The sequence below is a fragment of the Pan paniscus genome, chromosome 8, assembly GCF_029289425.2.
Source record: "Pan paniscus chromosome 8, NHGRI_mPanPan1-v2.0_pri, whole genome shotgun sequence".
NCBI lineage: Eukaryota > Metazoa > Chordata > Mammalia > Primates > Hominidae > Pan > Pan paniscus.
Genome location: NC_073257.2, coordinates 106164828 through 106183318, shown reverse-complemented (window position 1 = coordinate 106183318; position 18491 = coordinate 106164828). Strand labels below are relative to the sequence as shown.

Genomic DNA, 18491 nt, shown 5'->3' with positions numbered 1-18491 from the left:
TAGTAAGTTTTGAAATGAGAAATCTTTAAAAAAATTATTTTGGCTATTCTGGGTTCCCTATTCATTTCTGCAAAAAAGACAGGTTGAATTCTATAGAGATTGTACTTAATCTACAGATTGCTTTGCAAAGATATTGCCATTTGAACAATGCTAAATCTTCCATTTCATGAATACAGGATGTCTTTCCATTCGTTTAGGTCTTTAACAATTTCTTTCAACAGTATCTTGCAGTTTTCAATATATAAGTCTTGCACTTTTTTTGTTAAATTTATTCCTAAGTATTTGCTTCGTTTTCATACTACTATAAATTGATTTTTTCTTGATTTCATTTTTGGATTGTTAATGGCTGGTTTGTAGAAATACAACAGATCTTGTACGCAGCAACCTTGCTGAACTCATTTATTAATTCTAATAGTGTTTTAGTGGATTCCTTAGGATTGTCTATCTTTGAGTAGATCATCTGATAATAGAAATAGTCTTATTTCTTCTTTTCCTATCTGGATGCCTTTTATTTATTTTTGTTGCCTAACTGCCCTGGCTAGAACTGACAGTACATCTTTTTTGGTTCTTGATCTTAGGTGGAAAGTTTTTAGTCTTTCATCAGCATGTGTGATGTCAGCTGTGGGTTTTGCATAGATACACTTTATCAGGTTGGGGAAGTTCCTTTCTATTCCTATTTTGTTGAGTGTTTTTTTCATAAAAAGATGTTGGATTTTGTGAAATCCTTTTTCTATGTCTATTGAGATGCCCATGTGGTTTTCGTCTATTGTTCTATTCATATGATATATTGCATTGATTGATTTTCATGTTTAACTCTACATTCATTTTTATATGAATATATTACATGTTTAAGTATGGTCTAACTGAGAAGAGCTTTGTACGAGACCAACAGACATTTACTGTCGTTTTGCAATTCTGGCTCTAACTTGGACCTGTATTTTGGACAAGAACAGATGGTAAACTGCAATGTGACTGTAACCATGACTTCATATCATAAACAATCTGATATTTTTAAAAATTATGTTTGTTTTAAAGAAAGAAAATCTATATATATTTTGAAAGTAATGTTGAACATGCACCTTTTATTGTTGTTTGTTATTATCATCACATTTTCAACCTTTGATGATACGAGTATCAATTAAAATAGCTCTATGACTTAAAAACAGTACATGATATTTCTGATTTTGAACATACTATTGCAGAAATAACCTGTACCAGACTTTGGGTAGGCAAAGTCACTTAAGTTAATGAGAAAAACACATATGGACTTGGAATTTTTTCCCCTATAAAAGGAAGCAGTAATAATGATACTGATAAAATCACTTGCTAACATTTACAGAATGTGCTGCTTAGCTATCTAAGCATATTACTTGAAAAATTTTATTTAGGTATCTTATTCAGTTCTATCAGCAACTCCGTGGCTGACGTACAATTAGCATTCCATTTTATAGATGAGGAAACTCAGAGATGTTAAGTAACTTGTCCAAATATTCACAGGTAGTTAACTAATGAGGACAGAATTCTGAATCACATGCAGGTGACTCCAAAGCCCAGGCTTTTAACCATTTGTTGTAGTTTGGGTACCAGAGTTTAATTTATGAGGGAACTCATAATTGTTCATTTTCCCTTTTCAACTGAAATGGGACCAAAACCTAGAAGGTCATAGATTTGCAGCGTTCCACTTGTTGACCAAATGCTATTACCCATTTAGTACTCATTGTATACCTACTATGTGGATTCCACCTATGCGATGTATCTAATCTAGCAATAAACAAGGTCGTATAGGAACTGTTTTATATTTAACTATGCAGTTAATATTTTTTTAAGCTACGTTTGACGATTTAAGTAGAAAATCTTTATTGACAAAGTCAAACCCACTTCTGCTGTCCAGGAGCTCTTTAGTTTAATTAAGTCCTATTTGTCTGTTTTTGTTTCTGTTGCATTTGCTTTTGAGGACTTAGTCATAAATTTTTTGCCTAGGCCAACATCCAGAGAGTTTTTCCTAGGTTTTCTTCTAGGACTTTTATAGTTTGAGGTCTTACGTTTAAGTCTTTAATCCATCTTGAGTTAATTTTTGTATATGGTGAGAGGTAGGGGGTCCAGTTCCATTCTTCTTTATATGGCTAGCCAGTCAAACCCACTTCTAATAGGAAAACAATGACTATGCCAAAGTGTCTAGTGATTCATTTTGGGATATTATCACTGGGTGCATTAAAATCACCATAGAGTTGTTTTGTGGAGGGGGCTTGGGAAACTACAACTTTAAGCCCAACCCCAAGGACCTTCTTTGAGTCTTGGCTCAGGACACTACCTTATTGTGGCTTTCTTCTTAACTCTCCAGCCATGGTGCTCATTTCTGGCCCCCTTGCAGCCTTTCAGCCTGAACTTACAGTTCTCAGTCCTTTGCACACCCCTCTCTCATCCTAAGAAAGCTCACCTCAAGCTGTAACCATCGCAGTTAAGCAGATGGCTTATAAATGTGTGACTCTGGTTTTGACCTCTCACCCCGATAAAATCCTAATGCTTCTGTTGGCAGTCTATTTGAATGTCCCAGCATCTCAAAGTCAAGATATCCAAACTGGATCTAACTTTTCACGTTCTTTTTATAGCACAACCTTCATTTCCCCGGGACCAAAATCTTGGAGGTATTTGTTATTCTTTCATGTCTTGGGCTAAGTTTGCGTCCATTTGCCCACCAGTTGTCTTGAGAATTGTTCCCTTCATGTATATTCTCATTGCTTTCCCTTGACTTCCACCCAAGTGAATATTTGCAACAAGCTCTTGATTGTCCTATGCTGTGAAAGACCAAGGGGAGTCCTTATGGAACCCACTACAGGCCAAAGTCTAGGGGATTAGATGGGCTATTTGGCCTTGTGAGAGATGATTTCCATGATGGCAGTGGGAGGTGGGAGGATGGAGGCCAGCCCAATGAGACATGTAAAGAAAATGCACATGAGTTATACAGGTCTGGGGGAGACCTCAAATTTCCTTCCTGAGGTCAGTTTCTTTCTGATTTGGTATAAAACAGGACATGGAAGAACAGCTGCTGGCCTCTCTCTGGAGAGACTGAGCAGTACAGACGAAGGAGGTGTTGGCCCCCACAGCTGACCATGGACAGCTCAGGCTGCCAGAACCTGGTATCTGTGAACCCCCATGCCCACTAGACTGCTGCCAGCTCTCACTGTGCAAATCAGGGCTGCAGGCCTGAGAGTCCTGGGCACCTTCACTCACTGCAGATGCTTCCTCCAACCAGAGGCCTCCCCAGGGCTCCATATCATATAAAGGAGAGTGCTCAGAGGCATGGGCTCTGAAGTGGGATGTACTCAAGTTCAAAACCTTGCTTAGATACTCCCTAGATGCTTAACCCTCTAATTAATCACTCAGAACAGCAGGCCATCTGGTCAACCTCCTGTGAACTCCCAGCTACAAGGACTGCAAAACACCATGGAAGATAGGAGATGATACAGCAGAATATCAATTTCCCTAAACTCTTCACAGATAAGATAGCAGAAATGAATTTCCCTAAACTCCTCACAGGTAAAGTATCCTATGTGGCTGGAACAAATACTTTGGTGTGCCTCTGAGTGGAAGTGGATTGGGATCACTACATCTTCTTCAAACAGCCTGCTAAAATAATCGAACCTACTAAGCCTAACCACAGGGCCTTGGGCTTATAGACTGAGGCAGGAAAGTTTGGGGTTCAGAACAACAAAGGGTCTGAAGTCACCAGCTATCTTCTCTCTCCTTAGTCTCCTTCTTAAATAATTGAAATTTGTAGGGGCATCAACTTAGCCTCTAAGTCTCAGTTTCCCCATCTTTGAAATGAGGATTATAATTCTACCTTGCCAGGTTGTTTTGAGAAGTACAGAAGACATGCATACAACACTCAGCACAGCGGCGGGGCCGTAGTGGAAGGCCCGCGTGTTTCCATATGACCTCCACGGAGGTTGTCATATACATCGGGAGTGTGTTAACATCTACTTGTTTATAAGCACATGAAAGTTAGCAACATGGGTAAACAGGTCATTTATACACATATGACACATGGCTCATTCACTCCATTGGAGTCCTAATTACTTACTGGCCAGTTATTTCTTTCAGGGCAATTTCCTTTTTGTCTACAGTTACAGATATAAATATAAAAAATACAAGAAGATACTACTTTGAGACAGCTGGTGAATCCTATCTAATTACTCTGTAATCCCTTCACCTGAAGGGACCCGACTGCCCAGCCCCTGCTGTCTCTGAAGGAAGAATAATCAACCAGAACTTCCTTCTGGTCAATCTGAGTGGGTTTTATCATTGTTGAATATGGACTCTGGGCGCCAAAGAGAATCAAACACTTTCTCGATGGAAGGGAATTGGGAGATTTTAAAGTTGACCTTGAAACTGAATGAGACCAAGAGACTCAAAGACAGAAGGCAGAGGAGAAAAGATTAAGGTTGTATAGCCAGAACTAGAACCCAGGTTTTTATCTGGGAATTTTATTTTAAAAAATGCAGTTTCTGACCCGAAGTCTCAGGTGAGGCTTGAGATTCTGATGGTTCTGGGACCACACTTTTAGTTGCAAGAGGGTTGATGTTGGTAAAGCACTTAGAACAGTTTATGACATTTAGTGCCTGATTCAATAAAAGGCAGTTATTATTGCTGTTGTTTTTATTACTTGCAGCAACTGAGCTGCATGTAGCTCTCAGAAATTGAGAAATGGCATTTGGGTTAGAAGTCGGTTTTCTGTGAACTTGATTGGCTCAGATCAGTCAAGGCTCAAAGACTGATTCAAGTAGCCTCTGTGAACTGACCACACCAAGCTTTTGAAGCCACCTTCTGGGCTGCTCTGGCTATGCCGACTGTGCCAAGAGCACTCAAATGCACTGACTGAGGAGTTTAGCAGCATGGAACCCCTTGGCACACGGGGGTAGATTTCTTACAATGGTGCTGTGTCGTAGTAAAAATGCCTCCATTCTTAACTGACTCTAATTTTCATTACATTTCATTTTTCTCCCAGTGATGCTAAATCTTCAAGACTAGTCCTTTTACTGTAACCAGTATCAAGGTAGAGTGGAATGAATAGGGCCAAGGGGATTAAAGATCCGGGGTGCTGTGTGAGAGGTGAGAAAGTTCTGGAATAGCCATGGCAGCCAACTCTTCTCAGACAACTAGTTTAATCTCTCCAAGTCCAGACATTCAGGGCAGAAGCAAGGAAGAGAATAAGCACTGGAGGTCCTACAAGTGGAATCCATTGGCAAGGCTGATCTGTGACCCACTTTTGATAAATGAGGTATGACGTCTATGCTTTGCTGAACATATCTGTTTCTGTGTTTCTGTGTGTCTGTATATCCTTTCCTTCCTTTTCCCTTTCCTTCCACTTCCTATAGTCCCTTTTTCTACCCTCTCTTCCTTCCATCCTTTCTCTCTTTTTCTTGGAAAGGAAAATTTTGCATTAAAAAATTCCAACTTTCTCATGGTTGAGCTAGAGAAGGAGAAAAAGGATTTATTTGCCCGTGCATGATCCAACTGAACTAGGGAGGAAGACCAGAGAGACCTTCCAGGGCAGGTGAGAACTGATTGTGGCCGATACACCTTGGAAGAGTGATAAGGGCCAGGTGTGAATGGAAGAAATGAAACTTGAAAGCAAGAGCTGGGAGTAGCTGCTGTCCTGGATCCCTATCCTCCCAAGATTTGCCCTGACCTAGGGCCCAATGCACCTGCAAACCAGGACATCCATTCCAGCTCCATTTCTCAAGGCCCCCTGTATGTTCCCCGCTACTGCCAAACATGACCCCTCCAGCCCCCATCCTGAGACACATCCTGCAGCTAAGCCTTTGTTCTTGCCATTTCTGAGTGCCTTCTTTGCTCCATCTCCACTTTTTTTGGACAGTGTTCCAATCACTTTATATTCATTAATTTACTTTTTAACCCATTATAATGACCTGAGGCAAGTGTCTGCATTGTCCTATTTTACAGGTAAGATGATGAAACTTAGAAGAGAAGAGTTAAGTAACTTGCCCCAGATCATGCAGTTTCTATATGGTTGCTCTGGGACTTAGGTCTATCTGTCATCAAACTCCACATTCTTAATCACCAATTTTTGCCTTTTGTGTATCATGCTGCAATGTAACCACTGGTTCATGTCTGTCTCTTTGTTAATCTAAATCAACTCCTAGAATTAAGAACAGTGCTTTATTTCATTGTTTTCATCCCTAGCTAGAACAGGGGTGGCAGGCATTCTGCAAATGTTTCCTATATTGTGCTACATTCTATTATATTTCCTACAGGTAGACTAGAGGCAGGGTAAGAGCTCCATGATAGTTCAGATCACACTTCTGTGAGCTATGGATTTGTGACCATCTAGGGCTTGGTTCTTAGCTGCTCTGTGCTTTGGTTTCCCATCTCTATGCCCATCTCCATCTTTAACAGATTGTGAATATCAGGGAACTAGGGTATTGTTTCATTCTTCTTCAATCCAGCCCCCTCCGCTGTCACAATATAATGCCTAGCATAGCATCTAGTCCACGGCAGGCACTCAATTGACTATTTATTGGATAAATGAACATTCATAATTCTCTAATCTGCCTCCCCTTCTTTCTTTCTTTTTTCCTTTCTTTCCTCTCTCTTTCTCTCTCTCTCTCTCTTTCTCTCTTTCTTTCTTTCTTTCAAGGCAAGGTCTCCCTCTGTTGCCTAGGCTGGAGTGCAGTGGCGCCATCTTGGCTCACTGCAATCTCCACCTCCTGGGTTCAAGTGATTCTCCTGCCTCAGCCTCCCGAGTAGCTGGGATTACAGGCGCCTGCCACCATACCTGGCTAATTTTTGTAGTTTTAGTAGAAACAGAGTTTCCCCAGGTTGGCCGGGCTAGTCTCGCACTCCTGACCTCAGGTGATCTGCGTGCCTCGGCCTCCCAAAGTGCTGGTATTACATGCATAAGCCACCATGCCCGGCCCTGCCTCCTCAACTTGAAAAAAAAACTGGGATTAAAAGAGTGAAAATGATGCCACTTAACTGTTGGGGGAGAGAGACACAGCGTTTCTCTACATTATGCATGTAGAAAACTAGATCGTGAGGCTGGAAAGAGTGACAAAGGATATTGAAAATAGAAATAAGGTTGGGAACTTACCAAGACACTGTCCATGGAAAATGTGAATGCTACCTGGAACCTTTCCAGCCCAGTTCCTGAATCTTTTGTAACAAAAGGTCTAACGCGCTTTACTATACCATTAGCAGGGAAAATATAGTATGGTACACATTACAGGTTCAAAACAATCCATTTGTGGATTTGCCACTGAGGCATTAAGACATTTGAGAAAAGAACAAAGGAAAGCACAGATAAAGCCCCATCTTGAGCTAGGCAGCCGAAAGAAGACATTAACCCACTCGAAGACCCTTGAGGCCTCCAGCCTTTCCCCTTGGATAACTCTGAAAGGCGTCCAGTGAGTTCCAATTTGGGCAGGGGTTTGTTTATTCTGCTTGGTTCAAGTCAGGGCTACGGATCCCTAATGGTTTTCATGTCCCTAAAGGTTTTCCACATTTGGTCAAGACCTATGCTTTATGTAAGCCTGGAGAAGGCCTTGCTCCCAGCTGCTCTGGCTGTGCCGACTGCACTGAGAGCACTCAAATGCACTGACTCAGGGGAGGAGTTTAGCAGCACGGACCCCTTGGCACAAGGCGGGAGATTTTTTACAATGGTGCTGTGTCATAGTAAAAATTCCTCCATTCTTAACTGACTCTAATTTTTATTGCATTTCATTTTTCTCCCGGTGATGCTAAATTTTCAAGACTAGTCCTTTTACTGTAACCAGTGTCTCATGCCAATGAAAACTAAGTGGGCCCATGCTGGCTTCTGGCCCTCTAGTTTCAGTGCACCCAATTCCTAATCCAAGGAAAAGCATTCAGGTTTGTAAGTGCCACTCTCCTTCCTTTAGAGGGTGCCTCCAGGCTATTGGTCCTAATGTGCCACTATTCAAAATTCAACCTGCTTAAGGGTCTGCAATGGCTCTCTAATGCTTTAGGTTCAAATTTTCACCTCATTCTCCAAACTGTAACCAGAGCTACCAAATGGACCTTACCTCTCACTATGTCCACTGCATCATTTCTTCATTGTCTCACAGTTGCTGCACACATTCTCACCCTGGCACTATCTCACTTGCTTTCCCTGCTTGGAACGCTTCCTCCCAGGAAGAACCCAACCAGAAAGTTGTTCACAGATGACCTGTCTGTGTTTACCGCCCTTCTCCTTTTTGTCCCAACTCCCAGTTCAGCCTCCTAAATCCTTGAACTGAAGTGCCCCAAAGCTTGTGTGAATCTCAGAATACAACTCCAGGGTCCAAAATGGAGATGCCTGCAGGACCAAGCAGGTAAAGGAAATGAGGCTAGAGCTGAACAGGACACCACCTGGAGGTGGGGCCAGGTGTGTGGTAAAGAGCTGGTGTGTCTCATCTTGTGGGGGTTAGTATGGATCACTGTCAGCCCATGGGCCAAGGGAGAATAGTGGCCCAGGGTTGCCAGAGAAGCCAGAACATTTTAATGCAAGATTCCCAATTTTTAAAGTACTGCAATGGTCAAAGAAAAACACACATGGCTTGGATTTGGCCCATGAAGAAGGAATTTGTGTTCCCGCAGTGTAAGTAAAACACTGCTACGACTCATAGTCATCAGTGAGTATGGCATGGGGTAGGGGGAGCATTAACAGTCCACCTGGGCCTGGAGGGAACAGGTTTTTAATTCCCCTTTGTGGTCTACACCACAAGCTTCCTTCTAAGTCCAACATCTTGAAATACAGTTCCCAGGAAGTAGAGAGAGCTGGGTTAGTAGCCATTATTCCTTTTCCCAACTCCTCGAAACAATGAAAGAGCATTTCAACTAACACCATCTCAGTCTTTATTTCAGAATAGTCATTTATTTTCAAGTTCAATATCCATGACCATTTCAAATGTAAATATTTTAATTTGGGGTACAATGAGGGCTGGAAGGGGTGGTGCCCTTGGGGGCATCCCTACTTTATTTTGATGAGAATCATCCTTTTGAAATGTAAGTCTTATTGTGTCACTACTTCTGCTTAAAACCCTCTGATGGCTTCCCATTGCTTCTAGAGCCCTTAACAAGAGCCCGTGTTATCTGGCAGTTTGTTTTGCCTCTCTCTATTTTTCATAGGCAAAAATATGAGGCTTAAATTAGGTAACACTTTAAAAACACTTGTCACAGTGCCCAGCTCACAGTGAGTGCCCAATACCTGTTAGTGCTTGTTATTCCGACTTCTCCAGACTTTATTGGCATAAGAAACCCTCCAGCTCACCACTCTCCACCCAGACTTCAAACTTGGCATACTCCCTGCTGCCACTGGGCCTTTGCACATATGATTGCTTCTGCCCAGACACTCTTCCAGCCCCTCTTCTCTAGTTACCATTGATTTGACCACTTCTCTGCCTGTGTCCAATCAATGGCTTCTTTTGCAGAGTGAAATGTGTTTTACTTGGCCCATCAGCTAACAGGAGCTGCTTCTTTTCCCGTTTGATCGACTGTGTTATGAACATGTAACCGTCAGTGGGAAGACTCCCAACTGCCCTCATAGGTGTCTGTATCAAAGAATAGAAGGATATCATTTCCACAGACATCCTCAAAATCACTGGAGGTCTCTAGGGCAAGAGGGCAGCAGGTATGTGGGAAAATGATCAATTCTGTAGTCAAATGAACCTCCATTCAAATCTAAGATTTAGTGTTATACTCTATGTATGCACACACACACACAGACACACACACACACCCTGGTATAAGTCAGTACACAGGATCCCTGAGTGGGAGATAATACTGGAGTGTTTCCTAGTAGTTAAGAACATGGCTTTGGGAATCAGAGAGGCTTAGGATCAAATACTGGCTTTGCTCCTACAAGCTGGTCAACCCTAGTTAAGGATTTTGGGTCTAGACTTGATAGTGTATCAGCCTAGATCTTGTGAGTTGCTAGGGTCTCTGAAACTTGTTATACTCTCTCTTACCCTCCATGTTCCCAGATCATCCACAACAACATCTATTTGAAATGGATTTTAGATGAGTCTGCTTATTGATGCCAAAATGTGTCTCTGAGTATAAACAGGGGCAAAATACCCGCTACTGTCACACAGGGTGTTTCTGGTGACTGTAAAATTCAAAGGTAGATCCTTAGTGGTGTTTGAGCATACATTTGTTCAAGGAATCACTTGTGACATTAACATTATAGAAAATATTTTTTTAAGTTTGTTGTCACAATGAAATATGAAGTTAAAAAGACAAAATACCAAATATATATTTCCAGTTGACAAAACTTGTTAGACTTTCCTAATGATAGTATAATATCTGTAATTAGAATTCAATCTACCAAAATCTAAACACCCTTAAAAATATCTTTTTATTACTTTAACTGTAATAATTTATTCACTATTTCTTGGTTTGAAGACTCAATTCCAGTAGAAGTTTAAATTATGACTCAGACTATGGTGAGATATTCTCTTTTTTATCCTCTTAAATATTTGCTACTGACCCACATGTTATTATAAACAGATTATAAGCATTTCATTACGTTCTATAAATGTTCCCAAGAGCAAGAATTTTCATAGCTCATTAAAATGAGGCTTATTCTTTAAAAACAATAAACAATTTAGAAACACTCAAAAGTAGAAGTGTCATGTATTGAAAAAAAAATCCCTTAATTTTATTGTAATGAGTAAGTCATCTTCATTAAAATATACAAATTTTAACTGGAACACTAAATTTTGTCCCAGTCATAGATTTTTAGACAAGGCTCCCGATACCAGGAGTAAATGCTTAGCATCTTTCTACTCTGGAGGGAATAAAATAGAGATGATATCAGCGGAGAATTAAGTAAAAACAACAGAAGTTTCATAATATGGGTCAGGGCTTGTTTTCCCTGGTTAAATACCTGTTTACATTTCTTCAGGTACTTAAATGGTTGTAGAAACCTCAGATGTCAATGAAGATGGTATAGGGACTTCCCTCTGGGGCCCTATATCCTGTGCTTATTTCAATTATAACATTTATACTATCTTAAAATTTGCACATTTATTTGTCCATTTCCTCCATTTGTGGGTAAATCCCTCGAAAGTAAAGACTGTATTTTGTTTGCTGTTATATCCTTGGCACATAGTAGATGTTCAACAAATATTGGTCAAATGATTGAATTAATCAGTGGCCTAATGCGTGGGAACTAAGGAAAATCTCACTAAAGGAGTTACACAGGTGTGGCCTCCAGCCACTAGATACCTCCCCTCAGGTATCCCAGGAGTTGCTAGTGCTCTAGGCCCACAGCCAGGGAAACCTGGAGGGTACTTGTCTTTTCTTGTACATCTACAACTGAGCTAACAGCAGAGTCTTTGAATTAAGAACAGTGGAATGCTGGCATTTCAAGATGGTGGTGGCAATCCTCATTACTACCATCATCATCACCATCATCAGCCCCAGCATGACCATCAATGTCATAAGATTGGTTGAACATACATTAGGTACAAGATACTATGCCAAGCTGTTTTTATTTTTAATTTTTAAAGTTTTTGTAGAGAGAGAGTCTCGCTCCATCACCTAGGCAGACAGAGTGCAGTGGCAGGATCATAGCGCACTGCAGCTTCAAATTCCTGGGCTACGGTGATTCTACAGCCTCAGCCTTCTGAATAGGTGGGACCACAGGCACACACCACCACATCTGGCTGGCTTTTTTTTTTTTTTTTTTTGAGAGAGCATCACGCCATGTTGCCTACACTGGTCTTGAACTCCTGGCCTAAGGTGATCTTCTTGGCTTTGCCTCCCAGAGTACAGAGATTACAGGTCTGAGCCACCTGGCCTAAGTTCTTTATATACATTGTCACACTTATTCCTCAAAACAACTCTCTGAAGTTGTTGCTTTTATTCCCATTTTGTAGATGCAGAAACTAAAGCCTAGAGGTACAATCACCTGAATAGGATGACCCAATGTTGAAGTCAAGACTCAAATCCAAAACACGGTGAGGCTCACATTCAAAGGTCTTTCTTGGAGGTAACCACTTCTGCAGAGTCTGCAGCTATTCTCTGGCATTTTTAAGAACTATTGTTTTACTTAAATATTCAGTAAGTTTTGGAGGGAAGCTTTGGAATCTAATGGTTGTTTTTTTGGATGCAGTGTTTCAAATAACTATTTTGCAAATAAATTTCTGCAATATGGTCCATTCTGAGTCTCTGTAATTAGGACTTGACATTTTTATAACCAGCTCAGATATGTAAACCCAAAGTGTCTGTCTGGTGTTGCTATCCTCACCAGTCATCTTTCTGACTGCATTGATTAGGATTTAACCAACTTTCAATTACCCGATCTTCCTTCTTTCCTTCCCCTCCCTCCCTCCCTTCCTTCTCTCCCTCCCTTCCTTCTTTCTTCCTTCCTTCCCTCCCTCCTATCTTCTTTCCTTCCTCCCTTCCTCCCTTTCTCCCTTCCTTTCTCCTTCCCTTTGCCTTCCCTTAGCCTTCCCTTCACCTTCCCTTAGTCTTCCCTTCACCTTCCCTTCGCCTTCCCTTCACCTTCCCTTCTCCTTCTCCTTCTCCTCCCTCTCCCTCTCCCTCTCTCTCTTTTTGGTGTCAAAACTTTACGGAGAATTAGGCCATAATTTGTTCCTTTCACAAGCTAGTTTCTTGGAGCAAAATTAGGGCACATAAGAGAATTAAATGGAATCAGTCTCCCAGCTCAAAATGGGTGTATTCACACCTAGGAATGGAGTGCTATGTTCAGGTCACACCTGGTGACGGAGTCACATTCCTTGGTCACAAATGGTATGGAGTCATATTCTTAGGTTACACCCAGGTGTAGTGTCACACTCCTGGATGATACTTGACCACCTGTGGTCCTAAAACAGGTTTTTGTCCTGTGCCTACCAAGCTTCCTGGCCCTATGACCTACTCATTCCACCTTTAATGTAGCAGCCTAGCACTTTATGAATTCTCTTTAGGTGGTAAGCGCTCCTTCAGTAGACCTGAAACCTAATATTACATTTTCTCTGGAATGAGAAATATTATCTTATAAGTTGAAGACTTCCAGATGTGATCTTCTCCATTCTTAGGTGCCATAGCACTAGGCCACAGTGGGCAGCTAATGAATACTTTTTAGTTGATTAACTGGTACAGAAACACACCCAATATTACATTAAAGCATACTTTTAAATACCAAGAAAATAATTTCAAGGCCACAATACTAACAAGTCAGGATATTTCTTTAAATAAACAAATCTTGGAATTAGAGCTATGCACATGCCTTCCTTGCCTGGTAGGCATGTAAAGGGTAATCGTTTTGATTTTGAGGAAGTCAACTAAGCCAGCCTTTACAAACTAAATTATTTATGAGTTATAATCATGTAGTTCAAATGCGTATGTGTATTCCTACTATAATTTCTTGTTTTTTATTCAAAGCTATTAACTTTAGAGAAAGATACAAATAGAATATACAAGCTTATTGTAGTGAAAGAAAATAAGTTGAAAACTTGATGGGAGTCTCACTGTGTTGCCCAGGCGCGAGTACAGTGGTGTGTTCTCGGCTCACTGCAACCTCCTCCTCCTGGGTTCAAGCAGTTCTCATGCCTCAGCCTCCTAAGTAGCTGGGACTGCAGGTGTATGCCACCACGCCTGGTTAATTTTTTTTTTTTTTTTGTATTTTCAGTAGTAACAGGTTTCATCATGTTAGCCAGGCTGGTCTCAAACTTCTGACCTCAAGTGATGTGCTCGCCTCGACCTCTCAAAGTGCTGGTAGACTTTTCTATCTGAAATAAAATATTCCCTCTTTTCAAACAAAAATATTGTATCTGTAAGGTATTTTTGTTTTCATATCAATATTCTATTTATAGCTGACATATGATAAATAACTTTAATATAGCTAAATATAGTCTACAGACACACATACCACACACTCAGACTGGTTAAAAATGAACAGTTTAGTTTTTTTTTCTAATACATAATGTATTATTATTTTTAAAAATAGAAATGTACCATTTTATTACAAAGTCTCACAAAAAGAAAATAATATCCAAAAAAGGAAACTAGACTACCAATCTGCACCTGCAGAATTAGAGGAACACAGAGGGCAGGCAGTGTGAGCTTCCTGGCTTACTTGAGGACAGTGGGGAGGTATGAGAACAGAACCAATCTAAAACGTCTAATATTACCTTAGGAACCTGGAAAGAACAGAGGATCCTTGGAGATCCAGCCACCACTTCCAGAATGCTAATAAGGATACCTTTCCAAAACTACTATATGGCTACCTACAAGTATCCCTTCCACCCAGACCTGGCTCCCTTTATGGTTCAAAGTTAAGAACTGGGGAGGAAAGGGGGGCAAGGCAGCTCCTGGAAGAGCTCACCCAGCACAGCTGCCCTGGACTCAGGACCCTGGTTTCTGTCTTTCACTCTAGTCCCCAAGATATTTATATTTAGTAAATAAAAATTTACTAATAGTCTAGAGAAATAGAAAATATAAAATCTAAGTTGTTAGGGGACCCAGCAAGAAGCCAGAGCTGGAAAGGCCTGCTCAGCCAACTTGACCTCCTTCTGGACCCCTTTGGCCTCTGGCTTCTCCTTGGTCTTCTCTGCTGTGACTTCTTCTCTTCTGGGTCTTTCTCTCTTTCATCCTGTTTAGACCCACTTGGCTTTTTTGAAGTTGGAAGAATTCTTGCAGCCACCCTTTCCCTCTTCATCAGAGTCGGAGAATTCATTCTCACAGGCAATTTGTTGTTTATTTTTTTGTTTTTTGAGATGGAGTCTCGCTCTGTCACCCAGGCTGGAGTGCAGTGGCCCAATCTCGGCTCACTAAACCTCCGCTTCCCGGGTTCAAGTGATTCTCCTGCCTCAGCCTCCTGAGTAGCTGGGATTACAGGCACGTGCCACTATGCCCGGCTAACTTTTGTTATTTTTAGTAGAGATGTGGTTTCACCATGTTGGCCAGGTTGGCCTCGAACTCCTGACCTCAGGTGATCCACCTGCCTTGGCCTCCCAAAGTGCTGGGATTACATGCATGAGCCACGATGCCCAGCCTCACAGGCAGTTTGTTTGTCAGAGGAACAGATGGAGATGCACTTGTCAGGGTCTTCGTCCTTGTTGTCACTCTCCTCTAGGTTACATCCTCAGCAAGAGCCCACATTTGGGCCCTAGGTGTGTGGGGCAGCATTCTCAGGTTCCCAGACAGTTGCTGTTTGATCTTCTCCGGGCATCATTAGTGATCTGGTTAGTTATATTGGAAAGACTGATATGAAGCTTGAAATCTGGTCCAAAGTATTTGAAGTAGTCATTATATGGGAGCTCATTATGGATCTCTGTGTCCAGGGCCACAGCTGTTTCCTATGTCCAGCACCAGGTGACATTGCGAATGATGTAACACCTCCTCCTAGCATCAGCATCAGCGAGATGAAGCTCATAACAAATTCCACACACTTGACATGCCCTTTGATGTTCAGATTGAAGCAACCTAACTGATCCCCAGATGGAGTCTGAGTCACGCTATATGACCGCAGCACTAGGCTGGAACATCTCCATTACTACGGACATATCTGGCTTGAAAATGGCCTCACAGGATTCATTATCAATCCCATCTCAGAGTGGGTAGTTAATAGCATAATACTTGCCTTTTCCAGCCCCAATATCCCATAGGTCCCCAGTTCTTGGGAAGTACTCTCCTCATTTATGAAAGGACACAGTCATGACCCAGTCTGTGGCATAGAAGGCCTCTTCCATGCCATCACCGTGGCATGGAAGGTCAATACGCACAATATGCACTGTGGAATATCAAGGTCAATATGCAGCACCCCCTGGTGATTCTCTAGCAGGTCCAGGAGGGCCAAGACTGTATCATTGACTTAGCAGAAGCCAGATGCCTCAGACTTCTTTGCATGGTGCAGACTGGTTCATGGTGATGTCTGTCTGCCACTCATTAAGTTTCACAGAACTTGCCACAGAGCCGCCCACAGACAACTGACGAAACTCAAAGAGGCCATGAAATACTGGACAGTCCTCACCAATGTTGAATCTCTGTGCCTGCTGGCTGTACTCAGACATGTTATCAGGATGAATGGAGTGCAAGGATTTAATGTAGTCATCACTGTGGTACTTGGTCATCTCCTCGGCACTGGCTTTGTGAGGGCAATAGATTTTCATTTTTCAGTGGAGACTGTAGTTGAGCAGCAAATTATGAATCATGCAGAATTGGTAAAGCTTCATTGGGTGGCTTTGTCCAACATTCTCATCATAGTAGTAACAGACTTTCCTCCTGGCACCCTGCATCTGCACTATCTTGCTGGCCTCCATCTGTCAGAAAGATGGCAGATGTCTTGCTGGCCTCAGCAGGTCCATCTTCCCTCCACTCTATTACACAATTTAAATATGAATAACTATGTTTTGTCCCGGTTATATGTAATACTTAATCCTTTAATTTATGTGCTTTACTCAGCAACAATTTGAGAAGGAAAAATTGAGTTTAACACACTCAATTTATTATGTTGGCTGGTACAATATGCACATTTGAAAACACTTAGCTGCCTTATATGAAAAATCCTCTTGTCATCACTTAATTTTTCTAATTTTGCCATTTTTAGTACTTCACATTACCATCAGTTATCTCAATTTTTTCTCTCCCTTTTAACTTTATCTTGTTTTTATAATTTTCAGTAGGTAAAACATTAAAAGAAAAGAAAAAGCAGGTGATAGCTTTGAAAATTCCTTCCTAATTATCGAAGTCAATAATTCTTTTGACTGCCACTGCTATAAGGTGTTAGTCCTGAGATTCTAACAAGATTAATGGGGAGAGGGAAAAGGGCACAGGGACAGGAAGTGGAAGGATCTTTTTTTTTGAGATGGAGTCTTGCTCTGTCGCCCAGGCTGGTGTGCAGTGGCGTGATCTTGGCTCACTGCAAGCTCCGCCTCCCAGGTTCACGCCATTCTCCTGCCTCAGCCTCCCGAGTAGCTGGGACTACAGGCACCCGCCACCATACCTGGCTAATTTTTTTGTATTTTTAGTAGAGACGGGGTTTCACCATGTTAGCCAGGATGGTCTTGATCTCCTGACTTCGTGATCTGCCCGCCGCGGCCTCCCAAAGTGCTGGGATTACAGGCGTAAGCCACCACACCCGGCCAGAAGGATCTTAATGTATCAAACTAGTGGAGGTTCCTGACTGAAAGGTAAAGGCGCTCTATTTTTCCACTTTGAGACAGCACACACTTATGATAAGGGCATATCCTTGTGGATCAATGCTTCACATAAGAAAGTGTCTCTGGTTATTTGGCAAACCTTCAGCTTTATAGGCAGATGACCTTTGGTGGCACTGAAGGCAGAAAAGCAGGCATGTTTGTGTTCCGATTATTGGCCTTCTGTATCAATCCATAAAGCCCCAAGGCTGCAGAATTCTGGACAATCAAGCCTCGAGTTACCAGTTCTTGACTTGTGAATAACGATCAACTTGTTGGACATTTCCTTCTATTTTCGCCTAGTACAGGTGACCACGACCCCCATCTCATAATCATAACCACTTCCAGAAGAGGAGCGTTTCGGTTCTTTCTTACATCCTAATAGACTAGGGAGGGGGATGAAAGACCTGCAAAACATGCCCTTTTTCCCAATTATTTCTTCTTATGATAAAATACATACAACATAAAATTTACTATCTCAACATTTTTAAGTGTACAATTCAGTGGTATTAAGTAAATTCATATTGCTGTGCAACTATCACCACCAGTAAGCTCCAGAACTCTTCATCTGGCAAAACAGAAACTCTATAGCCCGTAAACACTAACTCCCCATTCCCCTTGCCCTTCCTCATCCCCGGTAACCACCTTTCTACCTAAGGTCTCTATGATTTTGACTACCCTAAGTACTTCATATAAGGGAAATCATACAGCCTTTGTTTTTCCCTGTTCCTTTTTCTCTACCTTTACCAACTCCGTTTAATTCACTTCAAACATGTTTTCTCTTATGGAAGAGGTTATTCTTTTGAACTTATTCCTTTTTCTTTATCTCTGGGGAAAAATTTAAATCTTTTGCTACCTCCTTCCATCCTTCTTCATACCATTTATAAGCATCTCGTTAAAAAACATTAGGAAAAAATTACTGGGGCAATTTTCTGACTCCTTCATATAGGTACAAATTTTGAAGTGTAATTAGCCATAACAAAAAGCTACAGCTGCCAACATCTAAAATCTCAGAAATGGCCAAAAGTCCTTTTCGAAATCTCTGAAAAGTTTAACTCTTTACTCGTCTTTAATAAAATTATTGCCCCTCAACAAGAAATGTCTTCTAACTCACTTCTATTGCTTTTTCTTTGAGGCTAATGCTCAGTATTCCAACAATAGTGTTTTCCTCTTTATTTCGTGGGAAATGTGCAGATCACAACTGTGTTATGGGTTACAGAGGTTTTTGAGGACTAGAGTCTGTGAACCAAATCACAACATTTAATACTGCTTATCCAGGAAAGTGTTCTAAGTTCTATATCGCTCCTGGGAAATGAACTTGTAGAATAT

The 18491-nt window shown here is 41.4% G+C and overlaps 1 protein-coding gene and 1 pseudogene across 6 annotated transcripts in view; both read right to left on the bottom strand.

Moving 5' to 3' along the window:
• The window catches only part of PLCE1 (phospholipase C epsilon 1), a 337648-nt gene that overhangs the window by 177875 nt on the left and 141282 nt on the right, over positions 1-18491 (bottom strand). The window lies entirely within an intron of this gene.
• Positions 14132-16265, bottom strand: LOC103782814 (histone deacetylase 1-like; annotated as a pseudogene).